The sequence below is a fragment of the Schistocerca serialis genome, chromosome 6 (genome assembly GCF_023864345.2).
Source record: "Schistocerca serialis cubense isolate TAMUIC-IGC-003099 chromosome 6, iqSchSeri2.2, whole genome shotgun sequence".
NCBI lineage: Eukaryota > Metazoa > Arthropoda > Insecta > Orthoptera > Acrididae > Schistocerca > Schistocerca serialis.
The window spans coordinates 548,187,668-548,210,876 of record NC_064643.1 but is presented as its reverse complement, the minus strand read 5'-3'; positions in this window follow the sequence as shown (position 1 = coordinate 548,210,876).

Here is a 23,209-nt window from a genome sequence, read left to right as displayed (position 1 = left end):
GATGAACAATTTTATTGATGTTTTGATCTTCTGATGACTTTATTAGTCGATAGACGACAGCGTCATCTGCAAACAACCGAAGACGGCTGCCCAGATTGTCTCCCAAATCTTTTATAGAGATAAGAAACAGCAAAGGGCCTATAACACTACCTTGGAGAACACCAGAGATCAGTTCTGTTTTACTCGATGACTTTCCGTCAATTATTACGAACTGTGACCTCTCTGACAGGAAATCACAAATCCAGTCACATAACTGAGACGATATTCCATAAGCACGCAATTTCACTACAAGCCGCTTGTGTGGTACAGTGTCAAAAGCCTTCCGTAAATCCAGAAATACGGAATCGATCTGAAATCCCTTGTCAATAGCTTTCAACACTTCATGTAAATAAAGAGGTAATTGTGTTTCACAGGAACGATATTTTCTAAACCCATGTTGAGTATGTGTTTTCTTCGAGGAAATTCATAAGGTTTGAACACAATATGTGTTCCAAAATACTGCTGCATATCGGCGTTGACTGACGGAACTAATTACACAGCCGCCATCACGTGAGCGGCAGACAGCAGTTAATCGTCTCAAAGCTCGCCTACTCCGTCCCACCGCGGAACAGCTTGACGGGCGTGTCCAGGCGAGGGTGGAGGATACCATCCCCACCGAAATGGCATCAGTATATCACGTTATTAGAGAGAGACACCACCGCAAGCCCCACCTTGTAATATCAGTAGAGACAGCAGGGGATGGAATCGTCGACTCGCCGTGTGCTATCGCTGCGGCATTCGTCCAGCATTTTTTTCTTTTTGGTCATCAGTCTACTGACTGGTTTGATGCGGCCCGCCACGAATTCCTTTCCTGTGCTAACCTCTTCATCTCAGAGTAGCACTTGCAACCTACGTCCTCAATTATCTGCTTGACGTATTCCAATCTCTGTCTTCCTCTATAGTTTTTGACCTCTACAGCTCCCTCTAGTACCATGGAAGTCACTCCCTCATGTCTTAGCAGATGTCTTATCATCCTGTCCCTTCTTCTTATCAGTGTTTTCCACATATTCCTTTCCTCTCCGATTCTGCGTAGAACCTCCTCATTCCTTACCTTATCAGTCCACCTAATTTTCAACATTCGTCTATACTCAAATGCTTCGATTCTCTTCTGTTCCGGTTTTCCCACAGTCCATGTTTCACTACCATACAATGCTGTACTCCAGACGTACACCCTCAGAAATTTCTTCCTCAAATTAAGGCCGATATTTGATATTAGTAGACTTCTCTTGGCCAGAAATGCCTTTTTTGCCATAGCGAGTCTGCTTTTGATGTCCTCCTTGCTCCGTCCGTCATTGGTTATTTTACTGCCTAGGTAGCAGAATTCCTTAACTTCATTGACTTCGTGACCATCAATCTTGATGTTCAAAAATGGTTCAAATGGCTCTGAGCACTATGGGACTTAACATCTATGGTCATCAGTCCCCTAGAACTTAGAACTACTTAAACCTAACTAACCTAAGGACGTCAGACAACACCCAGTCATCACGAGGCAGAGAAAATCCCTGACCCCGCCGGGAATCGAACCCGGGAACCCGGGCGTGGGAAGCTAGAACGCTACCGCACGACCACGAGCTGCGGAAGAATCCTGTTGTTAAGTTTCTCGCTGTTCTCATTTCTACTACTTCTCATTACCTTCGTCTTTCTCCGATTTACTCTCAAACCATACTGTGTACTCATTAGACTGTTCATTCCGTTCAGCAGATCATTTAATTCTTCTTCACTTTCACTCAGGATAGCAATGTCATCAGCGAATCGTATCATTGGTACCCTTTCACCTTCTATTTTAATTCCACTCCTGAACCTTTCTTTTATTTCCATCATTGCTTCCTCGATGTACAGATTGAAGAGTAGGGGCGAAAGGCTACAGCCTTGTCTTACACCCTTCTTAATACGAGCACTTCGTTCTTGATCGTCCACTCTTATTATTCCCTCTTGGTTGTTGTACATATTGTATATGACCCGTCTCTCCCTATAGCTTACCCCTACTTTTTTCAGAATCTCGATCAGCTTGCACTATTTTATATTGTCGAAAGCTTTTTCCAGGTCGACAAATCCTATGAAAGTGTCTTGATTTTTCTTTAGCCTTGCTTCCATTATTAGCCGTAACGTCAGAATTGCCTCTCTCGTCCCTTTACTTTCCATAAAGCTATACTGATCGTCTCCTAGCGCATTCTCAATTTTCTTTTCCATTCTTCTGTATATTATTCTTGTAAGCAGCTTCGATGCATGAGCTGTTAAGCTGATTGTGCGATAATTCTCGCACTTGTCAGCTCTTGCCGTCTTCGGAATTGTGTGGATGATGCTTTTCCGAAAGTCAGATGGTATATCGCCAGACTCATATATTCTACACACCAACGTGAATAGTCGTTTTGTTGCCACTTCCCCAACCATTTTAGAAATTGTGATGGAACGTTATCTATCCCTTCTGCCTTATTTGACCGTAAGTCCTCCAAAGCTCTTTTAAATTCCGATTCTAATACTGGATCCCCTATCTCTTCTAAATCGACTCCTGTTTCTTCTTCTATCACATCAGACAAATCTTCACCCTCATAGAGGCTTTCAATTTATTCTTTCCACCTACCTGCTCTCTCCTCTGCATTTAACAGTGGAATTCCCGTTGCACTCTTAATGTTACCTCCGTTGCTTTTAATGTCACCAAAGGCTGTTTTGTCTTTTCTGTATGCTGAGTCTGTCCTTCCGACAATCATATCTTTTTCGATGTCTTCACATTTTTCCTGCAGCCATTTCATCTTAGCTTCCCTGCACTTCCTATTTATTTCATTCCTCAGCGACTTGTATTTCTGTATTCCTGATTTTCCCGGAACATGTTTGTACTTCCTCCTTTCATCAATCAACTGAAGTATATCTTCTGTTACCCATGGTTTCTTCGCAGCTACCTTCTTTGTACCTATGTTTTCCTTCCCAACTTCTGTGATGGCCCTTTTTAGAGATGTCCATTCCTCTTCAACTGTACTGCCTACTGCGCTATTCCTTATTGCTGTATCTATAGCGTTAGAGAACTTCAAACGTATCTCGTCATTCCTTAGTACTTCCGTATCCCACTTCTTTGCGTATTGATTCTTCCTGACTAATGTCTTGAACTTCAGCCTACTCTTCATCACTACTGTATTGTGATCTGAGTCTATATCTGCTCCTGGGTACGCCTTACAATCCAGTATCTGATTTCGGAATCTCTGTCTGACCATTATGTAATCCAATTGAAATCTTCCCGTATCTCCCGGCCTTTTCCAAGTATACCTCCTCCTCTTGTGTTTCTTGAACAGGGTATTCGCTATTACTAGCTGAAACTTGTTACAGAACTCAATTAGTCTTTCTCCTCTTTCATTCCTCGTCCCAAGCCCATATTCTCCTGTAACCTTTTCTTCTACTCCTTCCCCTACAACTGCGTTCCAGTCGCCCATGACTATTAGATTTTCGTCCCTCTTTACATACTGCATTACCCTTTCAATATCCTCATACACTTTCTCTATCTGTTCATCTTCAGTTTGCGACGTCGGCATGTATACCTGAACTATCGTTGTCGGTGTTGGTCTGCTGTCGATTCTGATTAGAACAACCCGGTCACTGAACTGTTCACAGAAAGACACCCTCTGCCCTACCTTCCTATTCATAACGAATCTTACACCTGTTATACCATTTTCTGCTGCTGTAGATATTACCCGATACTCATCTGACCAGAAATCCTTGTCTTCCTTCCACTTCACTTCACTGACCCCTACTATATCTAGATTGAGCCTTTGCATTTCCCTTTTCAGATTTTCTATTTTCCCTACCACGTTCAAGCTTCTGACATTCCACGCCCCGATTCGTAGAAAGTTATCCTTTCGTTGATTATTCAATCTTTTTCTCATGGTAACCTCCCCCTTGGCAGCCCCCTCCCGGAGATCCGAATGGGGGACTATTCCGGAATCTTTTGCCAATGGAGAGATTATCATGACACTTCTTTCATTACAGGCCACATGTCCTGTGGATACACGTTACGTGTCTTTAATGCAGTGGTTTCCATTGCCTTCTGCATCCTCATGTCGTTGATTATTGCTGATTCTTCCACCTTTAGGGGCAATTTCCCACCCCTAGGACAAGAGAGTGCCCTGAACCTCTATCCGCTTCTCCGCCCTCTTTGACAAGGCCGTTGGCAGAATGAGGCTGACTTCTTATGCCGGAAATCTTCGGCCGCCAATGCTGATGATTTATCAAAATTTAGGCAGTGGCGGGGATCGAACCCGGGACCGAAGACGTTTTGATTATGAATCAAAGACGCTACCCCTAGACCACGGGTAAACCAGCATTAGAGGACGTTTTATACCGAGGGCCCACAGACTGTGCTAAGACATCCCGTGCAATCTGCCCGACCCCAGACTACTGGCCAAAGAAGACGCCTTGCTGGCTCCCATAACTGCAAAAGACTTAACAGCGGCCTTGGCAAGCGGTGCCCTGAACAAGTCACCGGGCCCAGACAGCTTATCGAAAGAATTCTACCACCCGTTCTACCTCCTGATAGGCGCTGAGTGGATTCAGGTGTTTCAAGACCTCCTCCATGACGATGTTACCGCTCCCACAGATTTACTCGTTCGCAACCGAGCGGTTCTCACCGTTGTCCCGTCTATCGTCCTCTTACGCTCCTGAACGCGGATTATAAACTTTTCGCCCATTTCCTCCACAGACGTCTTCAGACGGACACATGGTTTTCCCTAGACAGACATGTTTAGGCGGTGACAACATCTACAGGGCTCTTCACGCCTACCGCTAGCAGCGGCATGCCGCCTCTGAGGCGCCCTTGTCACCGTCGATTTTGAGTATGCCATTGATCGTATCGACCACAGTTTCCTTCGCGCCGTGCTCGAACGCATGGGCCTCTCACAGGCATCAGCAAGTGTGATCCTACATTTAAACCAAGGAGCGCGCTCCCGGATTATGGTCAACGGCTGCCAGACTAAACACGTCACTCTCGGATGGGCAGTGCGACAGGGATGTCCTTTATCAAGGAGTCTTATTCGCGGCGACCCTCGAACCGGCGCGGCACGGCCTTCGCCAGCGACTGGAAGGCATTTGCATTCGAGACGTGACCTTCCGATGTGGTGCCTTTGCTGACGATGTGGTGCTCTTGGCGCGCTCGGGCGACGAACTCCAAACGACGCTTCAGTGGTTGTGTCGCTACGGCGCGGTATAGGGCAGTGTCGTCAGCATGGGCAAGACGATGTACATGGATGTTGGGAGAGGCCTTCTCCACCTGACAGCGATCCCCTTCCAATAGGTTCCCTCACTGAACGCATTAGGGGTACATTTCTCCAGTACAGTTTGCCGAACTGCGACAGCCATATAGCGCCAGCTACGACAAAAGACACAGACTCTGCTCTGTGACAGCACATTCCGCAATATGGATATGATTCTCCGTACGCGTTACTTCAACACTTACCTAGCGCCCAAACTTAATTATTTTGCGCACATTCTCGTGCTAACAGTCACCATGGCTCACAGTTTCCAGGCGGCGTACGGACAATTTGTGAGTGCTGATCACATATTCAAAGTTCGCTACACTACTTTAACGAGGCCTCCACTAGCAGGGGGCCTGAGGTTGACTAACGTCCACAAGCGCGCGAGCATTATATCTATGCGGATCGCATGGACTGCGGCCAACACTAGCTTGACGGGGACGCTGCTACAGATCGTCGCCCCGCGAGATCTTCGTCCACCGGTCGCCGTGGGCCACACAGTCCGGTCTTTTGTCCACATCCATGATTTCCTGGTCGAACTGAGCTACATGACCGAGGATCTACCGGCGACGAGGGCGCCGAGCACGAGATATTACTGCCATATCTATCAGGCACGACAACCTCGTAACAACATCGAACAACAACACCCAACCATCCGCTGGACCAGGGTGTGGCGAGCCGTCCACACCCCATGCCTGCCCACGTACGCTCGTTCCTTGTGGTATGTGCTGGTGAACAGCAAATTAGCCACACGCCAGCGACTCCATTCCATCCATCTCTCTGACGACCCTTCGTGCCCCCACTGCACAGTCGTCGATTCGGACGCGCAACGCTTGACATGTGCTGTGATGGGCAGCTGCTGGGATCTTGTACAACGTATGCTGGCGCTCCTGTAACGGCGACAGCCAGAGTCTATCACGCCGGACGAACTCCTACACCCAGATACCGTTTACTTTCTCCCTACCAGAACGAACGCCGTTAATTAGCTGAAGGGCACTGTGCTGTATTACGTTTTACAACCCGCGCCCCAAATCGCTTTGGACTTGTGGGTCCACGTGACGACGACTCATGAGGTGTTCCGCCACCATGCATTGTACCGAACTCCAACTATCGAACTATTTAGGTGCATTATTCGAGGATCATCCTGCTCATTGGGGTGTTCCGAGTACTAGAAGGCACACTTGAAAATGATTCACGGCGCACGATTGATCCTCTGAGAAAACGGTTTAGAGGGAGTTCCCCTTACATTTATTACGCGAAGACAGTTCGGAAGCTTCTGGTGGCGGTTGTAGGATTTAGGGCACTCTGGGATGGCTGGAGTGGGACACCGAGGCCAGGCCTCGGAAGACGACCCCTGCCCTCTTTACGCCCTACCCTTCTCTCGGCACCCATACAGCGGGCTCGGATTCGATTCCCGTCTGGGTTGGAGATTTAATCCGCTTGTGGACTGGGTGTTGTGTTGTCCTCATCATAATTTCATCCTCATCACCAGCACACAAGTCGTAGACTTAAATAAGACTTGCGCTCTGCGACCGAACTTCCCTGGATGGGGCCTCCCGGCCAACAGTGCCATGCGAATATTTCGTTTTCTTATATTACGTTGTCAGTGCACCAAAAATAATTACATAATAATGAAAAATGTGTTATGTTTGTGACCAATGTTGTTGAGAAATGCGAAAAGAGCAACTGCACTGCCATTTACATGCGGCGCATTTGCAGTTTTCCTTACTTCTCCCTATTCGCGCTCAGACAACATGCAGTGGCGGTAGGGGAAATATGAGGCGAGGCAAAACGCTTTGGCACTCACACCCAAGCATGTCCCACGAGCGGCAATCTTGGATGCCCCTGTCTTACAGTAACCATTTTATACATGGTGAAAAGCATTTAAACCGACAAACTCTGATGTCATTTTTTCCTATTAGAATTATTTAAACCGGTGGAGCCCGTATTACGCTCTTCAGTTGTTGTTGTTGTTGTTGTTGTTGTTGTGGTCTTCAGTCCTGAGACTGGTTTGATGCAGCTCTCCATGCTACTCTATCCTGTGCAAGCTTCGTCATCTCCCAATACGTACTGCAGCCTACATCCTTCTGAATCCGTTTAGTGTATTCATCTCTTGGTCTCCCTCTACGATTTTTACCCTCCACGCTGCCCTCCAATACTAAATTTCTGCCGCGCGACTACTACGATCGCAGGTTCGAATCCTGCCTCGGGCATGGATGTGTGTGATGTCCTTAGGTTAGTTAGGTTTAAGTAGTTCTAAGTTCTAGGGGACTGATGACCACAGATGTTAAGTCCCATAATGCTCAGCGCCATTTGAACTAAATTTCTGATCCCTTGACGCCTCAGAACATGTCCTACCAACCGATCCCTTCTTCTTGTCAAGTTGTGCCACAAACTCCTCTTCTCCCCAATCCTATTCAATACCTCATTAGTTACATGATCTACCCATCTAATCTTCAGCGTTCTTCTGTAGCACCACATTTCGAAAGCTTCTATTCTTCTCTTGTCCAAACTATTTATCGTCCATGTTTCACTTCCATACATGGCTACACTCCATACAAATACTTTCAGAATCGACTTCCTGACATTTAAATCTATACTCGATGTTAACAAATTTCTCTTCTTCAGAAACGCTTTCCTTGCCATTGCGAGTCTACATTTTATATCCTCTCTACTTCGACCACCATCAGTTACTTTGCTCCCCAAATAGCAAAACTCCTTTACTACTTTAAGTGTCTCATTTCCTAATCTAATTCCCTCAGCATCGCCCTACTTAATTCGACTACATTCCATTATCCTGGTTTTGCGTTTGTTGATGTTCATCTTATATCCTCCCTTCAAGACACTGTCCATTCCGTTCAACTGCTCTTCCAAGTCCTTTGCTGTCTCTGACAGAATTACAATGTCATCGGCGATCCTCGAAGTTTTTATTTCTTCTCCATGGATTTTAATACCCACACCGAATTTTTCTTTTGTTTCCTTTACTGCTTGCTCAATATACGGATTGAATAACATCGGGGAGAGACTACAACCCTGTCTCACTCCCTTCCCAACCACTGCTTCCCTTTCATACCCACCGACTCTTATAACTTCCATCTGCTTTCTGTACAAATTGTAAATAGCTTTTCGCTCCCTGTATTTTACCCCTGCCACCTTCAGAATTTGAAAGAGATTATTCCAGTCAACATTGTCAAAAGCTTTCTCCAAGTCTACAAATGGTAGAAACGTAGGTTTGCCTTTTCTTAATCTAGTTTGTAAGGTAAGTCGTAGAGTCAATATTGCCTCACGTGTTCCCATATTTCTACGGAATCCAAACTGATCTTCCCCGAGGTCGGCTTCTACCAGTTTTTCCATTCGTCTGTACAGAATTCGGGTTAGTATTTTGCAGCCGTGACTTATTAAACTGATAGTTCGGTAATTTTCACATCTGTCAACGCCTGCTTTCTTTGGGATTGGAATTGTGATATTCTTCTTGAAGTCTGAGGGTATTTCGCCTGTCTCATACATTTTGCTCACCAGATGGTAGAGTTTTGTCAGGATTGGCTCTCCCAAGGCTGTCAGTAGTTCTAATGGAATGTTGTCTACTCCCGGGTCCTTGTTTCGACTCAGGTCTTTCAGTGCTCTATCAAATTCTTCACGCAGTATCATATCTCCCATTTCATCTTCATCTACATCCTCTTCCATTTCCATAATATTGTCCTCAAGTACATCGCCCTTGTATAGTCCCTCTATATACTCTTTCCACCTTTCTGCTTTCCCTTCTTTGCTTGGAACTGGGTTTCCATCAAAGCCCTTGATACTCATGCAAGTGGTTCTCTTTTCTCCAAAGGTCTCTTTAATTTTCCTGTAGGCAGTATCTATCTTACCCCTAGTGAGAGAAGCCTCTACATCCTTACATTTGTCCTCTAGCCATGCCTGCTTAGCCATTTTGCACTTCCTGTCGATCTCATTTTTGAGACGTTTGAGTTCCTTTTTGCCTGCTTCATTTACTGCATTTTTATATTTTCTCCTTTCATCAATTAAATTCAGTATTTCTTCTGTCACCCAAGGATTTCTACTAGCCCTCGTCTTTTTAGCTACTTGATCCTCTGCTTCCTTCATTACTTCATCCCTCAGAGTTATCCATTCTTGTTCTAATGTATTTCTTCCCCCCTTCCGTGACAACTGTTCCCTTATGCTCTCCCTGAAACTCTGTACAACCACTGGTTTAGTCAGTTTATCCAGGTCCCATCTCCTTAAATTTCCATAACATATAGAGACCAGAATATACCACGTTCCATCGTTGCTGCTCTAGAGGTAAGACAATTTAATTTATTTTTTATGTGCACAGGGACCAAACTTATAAGTTTTGAACAGGGCCTTAGAATTCAGTCCATTGTACTCCTTGTTTGTGTTTTTCTGTTCCCACATGGAGCTGAACGTTAAATGACATCTGCGTAGTTACTGTTAAGTCGTACAGTTTCCAGTATAGTTTTTACCGTCAGTCGAAAGTACTTGCTCATCATATTGAGACACGAACTGCTGTAATTTTATTTGCATGCTTTGCTCCATTTCTGTCAGTTTTTCTGAACTATATTGCACACTCTTCTGGCTTCGACAAGCTTGGGTAACACAAGGACACGCTTTTCTACAGTCCAAGGTCCAGAATGGCTTAATTTGCTACCTAACTACTGAGTCACAATAGGCTACAAGGGTGACGTCTATATTGTAAATACAAACGGAACAGGGGAGGAAGAGAGATAGTTGCCATTTTCATGAAACAAAGTGAGAGGCGTAATGCTGAGAAATGTAACACGAAAGAAAGAAACTGCGTGAGAACAGTTTTTTCTTATTGAAAGAGCCAGAATACAGCGTGTATTGCCATTTACTCACAACACTGAAGAGCCAAAGAAACTGGTACACCTCCCTAATATCGTGTAGAGCCCCCAAGAGCACGCAAAAGTGCCGCAACACGACGTGGCACGGACTCGACTAACGTCTGAAGTAGTGCTGGAGAGACGAGAAATCTTGCAGCGCTGTCCATAAATCCGTAAGAGTACGAAGGAGTGGAGATCTCTTCTGAACAACACGTTGCAAGGCATCCGAGATGTGCTCAATAATGTTCATGTCTAGGGAGTTTGGTGGCCAGAGGAAGTGTTTAAACTCAGAAGAGTGCTCCTGGAGCACTCTGTAGCAATTCTGGACCTGGCGTATCGCATTGTCCTGCTGGAATTGCCCAAGCGTTGGAATGCACATGGATGCAGGTGATGAGACAGGATGCTCACGTACGTGTCACCTGTCAGAGTCGTATCTAGACGTATCAGGGGTCCCGTATCACTCCAACTGCACACGGCCGGACCCTTACAGATCCTCCACTAGCTTGAACAGTCCCCTGCTGACATGCAGGGTCCATGGATTCGTGAAATTGTCTCCATACCCGTTTACCTCCATCCGCCCGATACAATTTGAAACGAGTTTCGTCCGACAGGGCAACATGTTTCTAGTCATCAACAGTGCAATGTTGGTGTTGAAGGGCCGAGGCAGGCTTAAAGTTTTGTGTCGTGCAGTCATCGAGGGTACACAAGTGGACCTTCGGCTCCGAAGGCCTGAATCGATGATGTTTCGTTAAATGGTTCGCACGCTGACACTTTTTGATGGCTCCGCATTCAAATCTGCAGCAACCTGCGGAAGGGTTGCACTTCCGTCACGCTGAAAGATTCTCTTCAGTCGTCGTTGGTCCCGTTCTTGCAGGATCTTTTTCCGGCCGAGGCGATTTCGTAGGTTTGATGTTTTACGGGATTCCTGATGAAACTTCCTGTCGGGTGAAAACTGTTTGCCGGACCGAGACTCGACCTCGCGACCATCGCCTTTCGCGGGCAAGTGCTCTACTAACTGAGCTACCCAAGCAGGACTCAAGCCCTGTCCTCACAGCTTAACTTCTGCCAGTACTTCTTCTCCTATCTTTCAAACTTTACAGAAGGTCTCCTGCGAACCTTGCAGAACTAGCACTCTTGTTAGAAAGGATATTGCGGGGACATGGCTTAGCCACAGCCTGGGGGATGTTTCCAGATTACTGATTTTCACGGAACACTCGTAAAATGGTCGTACAGGAATATCCCCACTTCAGCGCTGCCTCGGAGATGCTGTGTCCCATCGCTCGTGCGCCAACTATAATACCCGACTCTTGTTGTCTTATAGAGGCATCGCCGATCGCAGCACCGTATTCTGCATATTTACGTATCTCTGTATTTGAATACGCATGTCTGTACCAGTTCCCTAGGCGCTTCAGTGTAAAATGTACTCTTTCAGAGAGAAATTGCTATATATGCATAAATAAAGCTTAAAAAATTACAGTGCTTCACTTATTTTCTCGTAACAAGCGTTTATATGTATTTAATGAATATGGATGTCTTACCGAAAAGTAGTCCTACTAATAAACGTAAGTTTATGCGTTGTGTAGCGATTGTACACTTGTATCATAATATCACTACGGCGATTATTACGTACCAGTTGCCAAAATGTGTGATATATTGAATACAACATGTTTTTGGACTACACTGCCTCACAATACATTTGTATAAAAGAAGGAAAATCATGTTATTACAACGCATTACTTCACATATGAACGTACACTATCTAATCAAAAGTATTCAGACACCTATCAGTAGACACTAGTATGGTGTGTGTGTCCACCATTTACCTCCAGGCGGCTTCAACTCCGCTTAGGAAGCTGCCAATAGGATGGCTGAAAGTCTGTGTAGGCACAGCAGCTTATTCTTCCTCAAGAGCCGAAAGCAGATAAGTTATTGATGTTGGACACTAGGTTTGGAGCGAAGTCGACGTTCTGACTCATCGGAAAAGTGTTCTATTGGGTCGACAAACCATTGCCCCACAGATGAGATTTTCGGACAGGGCGCTTTGTCATGATCATAGAAACACCGACTCCGAACTGTTCCTCTGGCATATGCAGTACACAATTCTGCAAAATTTGTTCATAGTACTCCTCATTTAGCGTTTTATTAAGCGCAATACGGGGTTCACACCTTAACCAAGAAAAACACCCCCATATCGCAACACCACGTCCTCCGTTCTTCATTGTTGGCGCTACGCATTATGGCAGGTAACGTTCATTACATATCTGCCAAACCCAAACCCTTCCGTAGATTTACCAGAGGATACAATGTGACTCATCACCCCAAATCGGTCTTCTCCAATAGTCCATTGTTCAGCTGTATCGCTCTAAGCACCACCCCAAGAGCTTCTGAGCACTGGCTAAAGAAATGTGTGCCTGATGAGAAGCTACTAGGACACTGTACTCCAGTCAATGTGCTAGATGGAGAGCCGGCAGCACTTTGGTACTTGATTCCCTTAGCTGATTTCATGCGATTTTTTACAACCACCCTCCTCAATAAACTTCCTGGCAGATTAAAACTGTGTGCCGCACCGAGACTCAAACTCGGGACTTTGCCTTTCGCGGGCAAGTACTCTACCAACTGAGCTACCCAAGCACGACTCACGCGTCCCGTCCTCACAGCTTTACTTCTGCCAGTGCCTCGTCTCCTACCTTCCAAACTTTACAGAAGCTCTCCTGCGAACCCAGCAGAACTAGCACTCCTGAAAGAAAGGATGTTGCGGAGACATGGCTTAGCCACAGCCTAGGGGATGTTTCCACAATGTGGACGGGGTTTGAGTCGTGCTTGGGTAGCTCACTTGCTAGAGAAGCTCTCCTGCGAACCCAGCAGAACTAGCACTCCTGAAAGAAAGGATGTTGCGGAGACATGGCTTAGCCACAGCCTAGGGGATGTTTCCACAATGTGGACGGGGTTTGAGTCGTGCTTGGGTAGCTCACTTGCTAGAGCACTTGCCCGCGAAAGGCAGAGGTCCCGAGTTAGAGTCTCGGTCCGGCACACAGTTTTAATTTGCCAGGAAGTTTCATATCAGCGCACACTCCGCAACAAAGTGAAAATCTCATTCCACCGTCCTCAATGTTCGACAGTCCCTCTCCATTAGTACATGAGGTCTGCCTGGTCTGGGTAGAGTTGTGATTATTTTTTCGCGTGTCCGCTTCACAGTCACTTCACTGGCAGTCACCTTGGAAGGGTTGAAATATCCTGATGTATTTGTTACAGAGGTGACATCCAATGAGAAGGCCACGTTCGATGTCATCTCTCCTGACCGATCCATTTGGCTGTTACTGCTTCTCTACTGACACTACGATACTCTCGGCCTGCTTTCCTTTTATACTGGTGTGTTTGTCTCTTGTGATATCTTCCGCATTACGTAGGGTATCTGGATACTTCTGATCGGACGGCTTAATGCAAGTCTTTCTATATTGCATTTTAGTATATCTACCTCTACATCTATACCTACATCTAAATCTACATGGATACTCTGCAAATCACATTTATGTGCCTGGAAGAGGGTTCATCGAACCACCTTCACAATTCTCTATTATTCCAATCTTGTACAGCGCGCGGGAAGAATGAACACCTATATCTTTCCGTATGAGCTCTGATTCCCCTTATTTTATCTTTGTGATAAAATGTAAGTCGGTGTCAACAAAATATTTTCGCATTCGTAGGAGAAAGTTGGTGATTGGAATTTCGGGAGAAGATGCCGTCGCAACGAAAAACGCTTTTCTTTTAATGATGTCCATCCCAAATTCTGTATCATTTCTGTGATACTCTCTCCCACATTGCGCGATAATACAAAACGTGCTGCCTTTCTTTAAACTTTTTCGATGTACTCAGTCAGTCCTGTCTGGTAAGGATCCCACACCGCGCAACAGTATTCTAAAAGAGGACGGACAAGCATAGTGTAAGCAGACTCCTTAGTGGGTCTGTTACATTTTCTAACTGTCCTGCCATTGAAAAGCAGTCTTTGGTTAGCCTTCCCCACAACATTTTCTATGTGTTCCTTCCAATTTAAGTTGTTCGTAATTGTAATACTTAGGTATTTAGTTGAATTTACGGCTTTTAGATTAGACTGATTTATCGTGTAATCGAAGTTTAACGCGTTCCTTTTAGCACTCATGTGGATGACCTCACAATTTTCCTTATTTAGGGTCAACTGCCGCTTTTCGCACCATTCCGATATTTCTTCTAAATCGTTTTGCAGTTGGTTTTGATCTTCTGATGACATTTTTAGTCGATAAACGACAGCGTCATCTGCAAATAATCTAAGACGGCTGGTCAAATTGTCTCCCAAATCGTTTATATAGATAAGGAACAGCAAAGGGCCTATAACACTACCTTGGGGAACACCAGAAATCACTTCTGTTTTACTCGATGACTTTCCGTCAGTTACAACGAACTGTGACCTCTCTGACAGGAATTCACAGATCCAGTCACATAACTGAGACGATATTCCATAAGCACGCAATTTCACTACGAGCCGCTTGTGAGGTACAGTGTCAAAAGCCTTCCGGAAATCCAGAAATACGGAATCGATCTGAAATCCCTTGTCAATAGCACTCAGCACTTCATGTGAATAAAGAGCTAGTTGAGTTTCACAAGAACGATGTTTTCTAAATCTATGTTGACTGTGTGTCAATAGACCGTTTTCTTCGAGGTAATTCATTGCGTTCGAACACAATATATGTTCTAAAATCCTGCTGCATATCGACGTTAACGATATGGGCCCATAATTTAGAGGATTACTCCTACTATCTTTCTAGAAAATTGGTGTGACCTGTGCAACTTTTCAGTCTTTGGCTACGGATCTTTCGTCGAGAGAACGGTTGTATACGATTGTTAAGTATGGAGATAATGCATCAGCATACTCCGAAAGGAACCTAACTGGTATACAGTCTGGACCAGAAGACTTACTTTTATTAAGTGATTTAAGTTGCTTCACTACTCCGAGGATATTTACTTCTACGTCAGTTACCTTAAAATTAATATGCCGTTAGAGGTAGTAAAAATATTAAACAAGGCTCAAACGTACATTTTCGAGCGTATACGACTGTTCCTTATGCATAATATGATACAACAGTCTTAATTACCGGCGCCGAATAACGGTCTCACAGAGCTCTGTTTACTAATGAAAAACAACTGCCAATCACATATCAAACATAGTACTATCCCGCTTCTTTCAGAGCCACCAACGCTGCTCCTGTTGGTACTAAAATCTTTGAACATTTAGATGTCATGGCAGCAGCAAAAGTCACGGATGCAAAATACAACCGCGAATTCTTTACAGTCGGATGGAAAAACTGGTAGAAGCCGACCTCGGGGAAGATAAGTTTGGATTCCGTAGAAATATTGGAACACGTGAGGCAATACTGACCCTACGACTTATCTTAGAAGAAAGATTAAGGAAAGGCAAACCTACGTTTCTAGCATTTCTAGACTTAGAGAAAGCTTTTGGCAATGTTGACTGGAATACTCTCAAATTCTAAAGGTGGCAGGGGTAAAATACAGGGAGCGAAAGGCTATTTACAATTTGTACAGAAACCAGATGGCAGTTATTAGAGTCGAGGGACATGAAAGGAAAGCAGTGGTTGGGAAGGGAGTGAGACAGGGTTGTAGTCTCTCCCCGATGTTATTCAATCTGTATATTGAGCAAGCAGTGAAGGAAACAAAAGAAAAATTCGGAGTAGGTATTAAAATCCATGGAGAAGAAATAAAACTTCGAGGTTCGCCGATGACATTGTAATTCTGTCAGAGACAGCAAAGGACTTGGAAGAGCAGTTGAACGGAATGGACAGTGTCTTGAAAGAAGGATATAAGATGAACATCAACAAAAGCAAAACGAGGTTAATGGAATGTAGTCTACTGAAGTCGGGTGATGCTGAGGGAATTAGATTAGGAAATGAGACACTTAAAGTAGTAATGGAGTTTTGCTGTTTGGGGAGTAAAATAACTGATGATGGTCGAAGTAGAGAGGATGTAAAATGTAGACTGGCAATGGCAAGGAAAGCGTTTCTGAAGAAGAGAAATTTGTTAACATCGAGTATAGATTTAAGTGTCAGGAAGTCGTTTCTGAAAGTATTTTTATGAAGTGTAGCTATGCATGGAAGTGAAACGTGGACGATAAATAGTTTAGACAAGAAGAGAATAGAAGCTTTTGAATGTGGTGCTACAGGAGAATGCTGAAATTAGATAGGTAGATCACGTAACTAATGAGGAAGTATTGAATAGAATTGGGGAGAAGATGAGTTTGTCGCACAACTTGACTAGAAGAAGGGATCGGTTGGTAGGACATGTTCTGAGGCATCAAGGGATCACCAGTTTAGTATTGGAGGGCAGCGTGGAGGTTAAAAATCGTAGAGGGAGACCAAGAGATGAATGCACTAAACAGATACAGAAGGATGTACGTTGCAGTAGGTACTGGGAGATGAAGAAGCTTGCACAGGATAGAGTAGCATGGAGAGCTGCATCAAACCAGTCTCAGGACTGAAGACCACAACAACAACAACAATTATGGCAGATCCTAAAACCTATATTCAGTGTTACAATGTTTCCGTCTACTGAGAATCGAGAGAATATGATATTCACTTATATACGAGTACCTTCCGAAAAATGCACCTATTAGGAACCAAATGAAACTCACCACTAACCCTTGATCGACATTCGAAAATATCCTCGCCACGCTCATTAAAAATTACAAACAGGAAACATTAAAACTTCATGTCTACTAAACAGACTAGGTTTATATTTGCTTTTCACCTGAACTTAGCTAAAATAGGCACTGAAATGCTCCAGATCCACTTCTGTCGTTGAGGATGGTCTTCACTAGTTGCCCGACTTTATGTACCTTTATCCTATTTTTCATGCATGGAGGTTCTATGAGGTTTTCTATTTCTTTTTGAGTAAATAAAAATTGAAGTTCTTTTAATTTTTTTCTTTTAGCTTGAAGAGATGAAAGTGCCAAAATGTTAAACGAAAAGACAGAAACTTCCATTGGGCATTTAAGGGCACACTGTAGCTCTGTTGTTGTGAAAAGCGGCTACCAACCTAATCTTCTTAGTAGTCACTAATTTGTAATATTTCCTGTTTGTAACTTATAATGTATTTATTGAGTATGTTTTGAAATGTGAATCAAGAAATAATCATGAGATTCATTTGGTTGCCAAGAGTTGCAAACGTGAGAATATTTAGTGGTGAATATTTTGATTTCCTTCTTTGCACATAGTAAGTGATATGTTCCTAGTTTTGTTGAAGTAGATCTAGGAGTTTTGGAAGAGATGTGGACCTTTCATACAATCAACGACTTTTTTAGTAATGCAGAGGATAGTAAATTGCTTTATTTTTTTCTCTACTACTGATCTTCATATTTCACATTTTTTATTTGTTGGTTTGTTTAGTATTTATGCATAGCACAATGCATAGAAAAGACATTCAAGTTGGCATACATATGGTACAGATATCGCATAATGGCGAATTTTTGATGGGCGCTTTGTATCAATCTGAACTAACTTTTACATTTTTTAATCCGGTTTCACAAAATGATCAAACGGAGTCATACTACAGTTGTCGTTTAAAATGTCGCTTCTAAGCGTATTTGCGATTATAGGCAGTTCACTGAGAAGACGGTGGTCTACATATGTACTGACTCATTGTTGGACAATTCGAAATATATCGGAATGTCGCGAAATACCTTCACGCTTTTCGTTGTAATGAATCCAACTTCCTTAAATGCTAGTGCGATCTTTAGTGAAGGAAACAATTGTTAATATAAGAGTGCACAATTAAATAGGGTTTTTCTCACTTATGTAAGTAACTCCTGCAGCAAACTCCATTTCAAAACTTCAGGGTCTGGGGTAATCTACGTGCAAACATAAAGGTCACAGTACAACCAGTTTGACCTGCAATACAACGATCGCAATAAGCTGCTGAGCGGAATTTAACAGACGTAACATCGCTGCAGCTCATCTAGTATAATATGAAGCTCAGAGTTCGTAATTCATCCGAAGCACCCACCACGTATCACCACCAACCAACAGTGAAAAAGGTAAAGACCATGGCGGAAGCCTGTTGCCGGAATTCGACCTGGCTGCAGGTGCGATTCAACCCTTTTTTCCACTACGGCACTAGGAGCACATTTTGTTCATCGGCTAAGCAAAATTCATACTGGCTGTCCTGACAAAGGCCATATCGCTAATTTTGCACACTGCTGCTAACTTGAAAGACAGGAAGATCATCAACGGTCGGTCAAAAATGGTAATCGGATGCTTTAGCAGATCGCCTGGACCAGGAGCTATAGTGGTAGAACGCTTCAGAGAGAACTTCTAGAGCATCATTAACAATTTTCGTGATCGTATTGTTGTACTGGGGGGCGGGGGATGATTTCAACTTTCCAGGTATACACAGTCAGAGTAAAGCTGTTAATACTGGTGCCAGAGACAAACAATCGTGTGACATTGTTCTGAATATATTGTCCGAAAAATACTTGAGCCAGATAGAGTACCAACTCGTGAAGGTACCGACTTACTCCCCCTAGCAACAAACAGACCGGAACTTATCGAACAAAAGACGTAGATGAGGGTATCAGTAATCACATTACTGTGATAGCATCTATGAATGCAGATATCACAAGGTATGCCTAGAAAGTTACGAAAATATTTCTGCTTACGAAGAGTGACAGGATACAAATCCCATTGTATCTGAGTAGTGAACATCAGATATTCAGCACCGGGTGAAGATGTGAACAGAAATGGATAAAATACAAAAGAATGGTACAGTATGCTTTAGACAAATATGTTTCGAGGATGGTTTCAGGGGTAGGAAAGACCACCACGGTTTAATAGCCGTGTTAGAAAACTGCCCCGTAAAGAAAGAGACCTTCCTAACAGATTCAAAACAAGTCAAAATCTAGGCGACAAATAAAAGTTTAACAAAGCGAGAATGAGCGCAAGGAGTACAATGACACAAGCATTCAATTACTCTGAAAGTAAAATTTTTTCTATCGATCTGAGTAAAAACCCTAAGAGGCTTTCCGTCTTACGTTAAATCAGTAAGCGGTTCGAAAAACTCTATTCACTCACTCAGAAAAAAATCAATAAAGAGCTCAATACTGGGCACCGAATTAAGATTAAAATACCTGAGTCGCAATGCCTTACTAAATACTAGCAGGTAGATTAAATTAATGTTCAGCTGGAATACGTAAAAGTTTTTGAAAGTCGCTTATATGCGGTAGCAAAAGCTGCGCCAATAATCGAATGCCAGAGGAATGAACAACTTATTATTCCGGTAACAACTCGTCATGAAAAGTTGGAAGAACAGTTACAACGGATCTATGGTGTTAAATACTTAACATTGATAGATGTGAGAGCTTGATGCTGATAGGTTCGGTTAGGTGAATACTGAAGAAAAATATATGGCTTTTATGTTTGCTGGCGGTAGTTACCAATGTAGGTAGTATTAATAGATCGCTTGCTAGGTCCAAACTTACAAAACAGAATCACATTGTATGTGGACGACTTGTTAATTGCCACCCAAACTTGGCAGGAACATGTTGAATTACTAAGAAAAGTTAAGACAAATTTCACCATTGTGGTGTGACTGTTAATTTACAAAAGTCTAAGTTCCAAGAGAGATAAGTAAATTCTTGGGACGTACTATTACAGCCCAAGGAATCTTACCTAATGAAAACAAGATACAAGCCATAAAACACTTTTCTGTGCAGTGAATGAAGAAAAAGCTGAAAGCGTTTCTGGTTTCATTATAATCTGTCGTCGTTTTGCGCCAGATCAGACTCTTAAATGTCGAACTACTTCTGAACTTGCTAGAAAGCAAGGAACATGGATTTGGTCAGTAGGGTGTCAGTCAGCGTTTTGAAAAAAAAATGAAGGATGCTCTGGTCAATTCACAATTATTGTATCATCTAGGCATATTACAAGACTTTTGCTTGCCTACGGTGAAGACTTATCCTTTTTCAGGCTAGAGAAATTGGTAAGAAACTTACTGTTTGTACTCTCAAAGGCTTTTTGATGAAAGCAAACAGATCTTTCAAGTGAGATGAGTCAGTTTAAACTAATTAAAGTAGAATGTATATTATTCTTGTTTTTATTCAATACTTATACATTACATCATATTAGCTATAAAAACTGTACATTAACAATTTACACAAATAAGTTTAAATAATATTATAACTAAATCAATACTGTTTAAGGTTTATAATATGCTTGTTATGTAATATGTGGCTCAGAAAACATCGTTTTATTTGAGGAGGAAGAAAGCAGTACAGAACAAAGCAGTTCTTACTTAATTCCAGAGCGCTATTAATGAAAAACTTGCTTTCTTGTGATATATACAATGTGTTGTCTAAACTCTGCTAAAATGTGAAAGACAGAGTTTTGAGTGTGGGTAGATGATGTGGGTAATTTTTCCTGAGCTACACTTCCAACTTTCTGAATGTACGTTTCTCCCCTGTGGCGATATTCAGTTCTACACCTCTTGTTTCTCCCGAGCATTACTTCTCCCCGCACGTATGACCAATTAAGAAAGTCTTTACAGTTTCAAAGTTCTCTCCATATTTTCAAGGAAGCTCGTACTTGATCTCCGGGTATGCATATGTAACATGACGCTGATGTAGTTTGTGCTCATAATTAACTGTTAGCCTTTAGTTGAAAATAAATTTAAGATTAATGCCACGTAGGTAGTGTCTCATAAGACGGCGCATATTTATTCTAGCGAAGCTCAAGATCACGACTGTACGACAGGAAACTACGTGTTACATCTCTTGATGATTCTGTGGATAGTGGGTGATACTTGGACTATATGTGCATGCGACCCTGTTACGAATACGAGAAGGTAACAAAAATGAAGCAATATTGTCGGAGAAGGTGACATGGGCCCTGCAGACCTCGACGAATAGGACGTTTACCAGACGATTATGTACACTCATGAGGAGGCGGTAGTTAATTACTGGAGTCAGCCCAAACAAGGTGTCAAAGAGGAGCTACAGCCAAAATTCGACGCTAAGACGCAAATAGTTGGGCTACGGCCTGAAGTACCTGTTATTGCATGTTTTCAAAATATTGATGGTTAAAGTTAGGGAATCTACAGATCGCATTATCATTTACGAGATACGAGTCATTCGATGTTTCTGAAGTTTCTCAGTCTTTTATCTAATTAATGTGTAAGCTGGCAAACACAGTTCTTGTGCAGTGGTTTTGGTTTACCGTTTGCAATGTCCCTCACTATTGCTATTGATATTTCCACAGCTGCAATTTTCTACCTGCGACATATCTTGGTTCCCTACATCTTACTCTTCCGTTCATTGCTGTATGACAGTGCGGAATGAGGACCAGCGTGCGTTCTGTTCATATTGGATTGTACTGCCATCTCGAGAAAGCATTTCTGTGAAGTAATGCTTGTTATCTCTCTGCTGATGTGATAGGGAAATTAATTTAAAAATACAACATGAACAACTTTGCAGCCATTAACAATATTCCTCATTTTTATGAAGTTATTCTCAGGAAACTCTACCTTTAGCAACATGCTCATCTGGTAAAGACCGAACCACTAATGGCGCCACAACAATGTGGTAATGGACAGTCCTTTTGTATGGAAATGTCGAAGTTATGGACGCAAAGAAAAAGACTTAATAATGCAATGAAGCAAATAATTATGGGAGCACACATTTCGTATCTGAAAATACAAAAAGAGGTAACACACATTGTAACTTCTAATTTTTAATATCGGGAGGTGGACAGTGTCGTTTTGTTACCCATATAAAGTTAATATTGTGTTCAAGTTTACAAAATTTAAGGAGTCGGACGTAACAGGCACTAGCTTTCGTTGATTAGTGCATGGGAACAGAGGTGGTTTGTCCATAGGCCAAGAGACACTTTGTCAGATGCGCCGCAGTCAACCTGCTATTCTTTTTCCAGGAAAGATTAACCTTTATCAGTCTTGAACAGAAAATATTAACGCTGTTTAGGAATATGTACACATGATTTTGCAATATTTCTAAAGCACTGTAAATAATAGACGCGTCCATGGTGATCTGGCAGATAAAACACTAGACACGAATCATGGAGGTCCTGTTTTTATCCTGGATAGGGGCAGGCATTTTTCGAATCCCTTCAGGACAGTTCCAGATCTACAGGGTCTCCTTTCAAGAAGTAAAATATGGCTGTGACGATGGGCCTACCATCCTTCCCTTCTTAGTAATGTAGTGAAGAAAGGCAGTGCTCTACCTGCAGTCACGCCTATAGCCCTATCACAGGCTCGCAACACAGACTTTCTTTGTTAGGAACAGATCACTGGCGTGAGACTGTGTCCTTTTCCGAATGTCTGATGAATGCACTTTAGGTAATTCTATTTTATTAAGCCATCAAAGCTCAGCTAACATGGTTTTTTTAATATATATACTCGTAAAAATCAACCTGGACCACTCAGCGAAATCGTCGCAAACCAGAATATTCCCAATCCGTGACTGCTGCTCATCTGAATTGAAGTTCTGATAATCTAGTTCATTTAGTACCGTTTTTGTCGTCTTGTTACATCTTCCTTTCACTTGTTTGAGTTCAGGTACAGTCTGTGTTAGCAGTATGTTTCTGATAAATTTTCGTGCATACTTTAATGAGTAAGATATTCTAATGCGCCCATGTGCCTTCAGAATCTCGTAGTATTAGGGTTCCAGCTTCCACTGCTAAGTAGGACTCCATTAGGCTTTCCCAACTGGTATGCTGTGACATTTAACTGTGTGAGGCACAGAAAAGTGGTGTGAGTCGTGGAATTTTATACCACATAGAGGTGTAAGCTTTGTGTTACCTGTTACAGACAGTATAAATGTGTGTACGTCCAGATTCTCCTCCAACATCCCTGTATTAATTTGAACCAAATTTGGCATAGAAACAACACGCCTCATGGGTGTCACTAGTATGCATTTAAAACATCCTAGATGCAACAGGGGTGGAGATATAGGCAAAAACGTGCTTTTTCCAGCCCCAGGGATAGTAAGTTGCCATGTAGGACAGACATTTTGTTTGGGAACGGTATCAGCCT